We start from the raw sequence: 5,070 nt of genomic DNA on the forward strand, positions 1-5,070 counted from the left end.
GCTTAACACTACTGCTGTGATCGCTGCTCAACTTTTAATTGTTCTGTTTGAGAGGGTTATTTTTGCAGCTCCTTGAACTGTTACATATTTAATGATTTTTAAATTTTTTTTTTTTTGTGATCAACTACTAACCTAATGAGCCTCTGGACACACGTTCGTGTTCAAAACATAACTATTAACATACCAACAAAACAACACTGAATCACATTCCTGAGCGATGGCATTTCTCTCTCTCTCTCTTACTCTTACACACACACACACACACACACACACACACACACACACTCTCAGCACCTTAGCCGGAAGTAAGAAACACTGCATACAGCAAGAATGAAGAGATAAAGTTACCCTGCTAGACTGAACTGAGGTCAATATGGATGCATCATGTTATTTATTATACGCACTGCAAACTAGGATCAACTTAACATTTCAGCTTTTTACAGTTTTACAGTCTTATTTATTGTGAACGATGTGGGGTGTGGAGGAAGGTGATTTCATTTTCTTGCTCCGAGGGCATTTGTTGTTGTTTTTGTTTTATTTCTGTTTGTTTTTTCTTTCTTTTAAAGAACGATCTGCCTGTTTAAAGTTATGGTCGGTGCATTAATTTTTAAGACTGTTGGAAACAAAAAGAAATGAGATAATCGAAGGCGGTGCAAGATGACTTGTTTAAAGGACCCTTTTTTGCAGTGGAGTGACTGTGTTTTACCCACGACTGCAAAACAAATTAATCATGTTAACGCCAATAATCAAGAACCTGGCTGATGCTCTTTTCGGAGTTTGTTTACACTCGAATAAAGACATGATGATGTACAAAACTGGAGATGTGAAATCTTTTTATCTACCAACATAAAATTTTCGAATGCCTTTATTCTCTGCTCATGTCTTCCAAACAGATCTGGGGTTTTGAAAAGAGGATTTCACTGCTCGTGCTTCCTGGAATAATCAAACCGTTTATAGCTTAAAAAAATCAAAGAACTTCAAGGCGCTCTCTTTGGAATAACATTTACAATGGTTTTATTTTCATGCCATGGTCATGTTTGTAAAAACGGATTAGTGCTTTTATAATATCTGCTGGGAAAAATGAACGTGTCTCAACTCTGAGCCATCAACGGCATAATTCAAAAGAAGCTGCCTCAGATGGGACGTAGCCTTATCTGCTTCCATTAATGTTGCATCACACTTTTTCCCAGGTGAGGCCCAAACCAGAGTTATTATAGTTTATTTTTTCTCTTTCATTTTGACTTTTTGGTTAACATTCAGTTTGCTTTCAGTTAAACTCTAGAGTGGATTTGACCATTTGAGTTCAGTTTCCATTGCTTAACCCTATTTATTGTGTATCATGTCAGATTTTTAAAATCTTAAACCCCCTCATATGTTTTTGTTTAAGAAAAAAAAGAGTCTGGACTTAAAGAAGTCCAGACTCTTTTCTTTGCAAGCTCCTTTGACTACGATGACCTGGATGACTGAGAACCTTCACAGACAAGCTATGAGCAAGAAATTGCATCAAAAATGCCAGCTGTAGATCAACACTCCAGTTTCAAGACAGTTCAATTTTCTGGCAATTGTGTCATGATTCACAATTTAAAGGGTTAAAATGTTTAGTTTTAGTTCAGCTTTTACTTGTTTTTATCTTTACATTTTTATCATCAATATTATAATTGAGCTGTATTTGTCAGGGGCAAAATTTCAAAAGTTTAGAAGCAGCGTCGCAGTACAAACACAACACTTTGCGAAGGCATTCGACTCACAGTCACGTAGACATCCCACATGTTCATAAACATGCCCATCAAAGCCGTGACTAAAACTGGTTAGAACTACAGTTTCCTCTATAATTTGATTGTATTTTTATTAGATTTTCCGAATGCACAGTACTGCTTCTCGTATCTTGCCGTAGAGGCAAACTTGATTTCTAGAGCAATAAGCTCCCCTTGCACCCAACACACTTTTATTTCTGTTTAGATTTGAAACACTGGGATATACTGGCATTTTCAAGCATTACACATAGTGCTGATACAGACTGTTTATTTACTGGACACTGCAGTGTTTCTCCAGGATCATTCAGACTGGCTGTGTGATGACTCAGGATACAGCGATGCCAGTATCTGCACATTTTTCAAGCCTAAACCAAATAAAAGTGCATTAAACTAAGCAGGAGTGGGAGGAGGGCTTACTGCTCATGAAATCAAGCTTTCGAGTCGATAGAGGCTCTTTGGGAATTTTAAGATAGCTTGTTAATTCAGAAAAACAGCAGTTTGTTATTTATTTATTCATTTATTTATGCTTGGCCAAGTGAATGTATTATACTTTTGTATGTAAGAGACTAAAAGGGTGTTGAGATATAAGATATCGGAAAATGGCATCCATTTGGCCCAGAGTATTCATCTTATTTCAATTAAAATTCTATAAGCAGCAAAATTTATTCAGAAAAATAAAGTCCTCATTTAAGCCAAGATATTTAGTGGCCTTTAATTTATAAATCCAGCTCCCCTTTGGTTAAATCTTCACTTCTTCTTCTGGAAAGAGGAAAATGCTTAATTCCAAAGGCTTGTAACGTGGATGTGCTGCTAATATGTAGGTCCAGGTAGTGTCTAGCCACGGGATAATTAACACGTCTGGATGTCTTGCTCTTCTAGTGTAAAAAAAAAAACCCTTGCAGTTAGTGAAATAATTGGTGGTCTGGGGTTTGTTTAGAATCACCGACGTACACTATTCACCTTTGCACATACACGAGATATTTGTATTTATGTACTGTTTGGGTTCTGGGATAATGATGGAAGCAGAAACCTGTGATTAAAACTGTCATCCTTTCTTTTAATTTGGATCATTCCTAGTTATTAAAAAGAGTGAAATCAAAGCATTCCTCTTTTTGCTGAATCTAAAGGTCTCCCGTTTTAGAATCACTAATTAAAAGCTTTGTGCTGAAGCCAAATTAGTTTTATCTTCTTCTCTCTTACTTTGTTTTTTTTTATTCTTACAAAATGCTGGAAAGAAGCTCATCATTTTCTCACACAACTTGGCCCCTGTCGGCTTCTCGAGTTTCATGCGGATATATTTTTTGCCTGGACACAAAGAGATGGAGAGATTAAGGACACTGAAAAACCTTTCAGAAACCACAGCTCCCCAGAGGGCCGCATGAACCACGGAGGCTGGAGGGGAGTAGACAAAAAAAAAAAAAGCAGTGAAGAAGACAATTGCACTCATAACCTCCTGGTTTTCAGGCTTTAGCCAACTTTTATTCTGTAACACAACAACTGAGCCGTTGTCTCACATAAATACGCACTCCTACTCAAAAGTGCTCCAGGGCCATTTTATTGTAATTGTATTGACTTAATTTTTCATTCATGAAATTATACCGCTCTGCCTCCTCGGAGAGCTTTACAGTCTCTGTTCTTCACTTTTGTTCAGTCGTTGCCATCTTGACAGTTTTCCCTTGTGAGGTGCTTCAGTGACAGCTTTGATGATTTGGGACTAAAAAACAATGAAATAACAGGAAAGAGAACGCAAAGCTGTAAATCATCGTATTTGTTCTACTTTCGGATTATGAGGGTCAGCACTGCACTCAAATCAGTTTGCCTTGTACAGCCGCCAATGTATGAAAGGCACTGTTATTTGGCTAATCCAGTATTAGGGGAAAAAAAGAAGGGAAAAAGACACTTATTTTATATTAGCATGGTGGGATTGTTTTAAAATGGAGCAATGGAATTAATTCTGTATATTCAATGTGCATCGTGCACATTTGACAGAGCTGCTTTTATTTTGGGCCAACATTCAGAGAGAATCCGCAACGAAGAGGAACGGCAGCCTAATAATTAGAGCATGTGTCAAAGTACTAATGGCATTCTGGCTAATTGAACTGTTTTCATTTGAAGAATATTTTTAAACACTTAATGTGTCTTCAGGGTGTGGGGAAAAAAGGCAAAATCATACCACTGTAATTCAACATTGTAGCCTCGGGGGACCAAGCTATTTTAACAAACACAATGACAGATTGGGGTCTTTTATGACCCACGTTATGCTATTACACACAGTGTGTTTTAATGCCACTATTTGTGTTTTACATTCACCAACCACTTTATTAAGTAGACCTGCTGAATTACTTGTTGATACAAGTGTCTAATCAGACAGTCACATGGCAGCAGCTTGGTGAGTTCAGGAATGTAGACGAACTGCTGAAGTTCAAACTGAGCATCATAATGAGGAAGGAAAGTAATTTAAGTGGTTGTTTACATCAGACGAGATGGTCAGAGTATTTCAGAAACTGCTGATCTACTGGAAATTTCCTGCACAACCATTTCTAGAGTTTACAGAGAATGGTCCGAAAAAGAGAGGATATCCATCAAGCGTCGGTTCTTCAGGTGATGTCAGAGGACAGTTGAGAATGGCCAGACTATGAGCTGGTAGGAAGGCAATAGTAACTCCGGTAACTGCTCATTACACCCGAGGTAAGCAGAGGAGCATCTCTGAATGGACAAGATGCGAAATCTTGAAACAGATGAGCTAAAGCAGCAGAAGACTGAAAACTCCTGTCAGCTAAAAACAGGAAACTACAGTTCAGTCTCAATTTCTGCTGTGACATTTGGATGGCACGGTCAGAATTTGGCTCAAACAACATGAACACAGGGATTCAACCCGCCCTGTAGCAACGGTTCAGGGTGGTGGTGTAACAGTGTGGGGATAGTTTCTTGCAACACTTTGAGGACCTCACTACCAACTGAGCATCATTTAAACCCCACTGCCCACCTGAGTATTGCTGTTTACTCCCTTCATGACCACAGTGTACCCATCTTTTGATGGCTGCTTCAACCAGGATGATTAATATGATAATATAATTATTGTTTTCAATCATGTTTGTGTAAAAAAAAGACTTAACTCACTCATCACAATTAATTGAGGCAATTATAGCCTCGCTTTGGAAATGAAATTCCTAAAGGCGTAGCTTTTGTTAGCTATAAGATATTGTAAACATTACAATAAATCAACAATAAAATTAAACACTTGCACACACAAAACAAGAAAAACATTTATATATTTTCAGGCCCTTAAATGACTCAAATTATTGGACAAATGAAA

Source organism: Copadichromis virginalis, linkage group LG18 (genome assembly GCF_057382275.1).
Source record: "Copadichromis virginalis isolate Kocher_CV1m ecotype Utaka linkage group LG18, C_Virginalis_male_GT1.1, whole genome shotgun sequence".
Lineage (NCBI taxonomy): Eukaryota > Metazoa > Chordata > Actinopteri > Cichliformes > Cichlidae > Copadichromis > Copadichromis virginalis.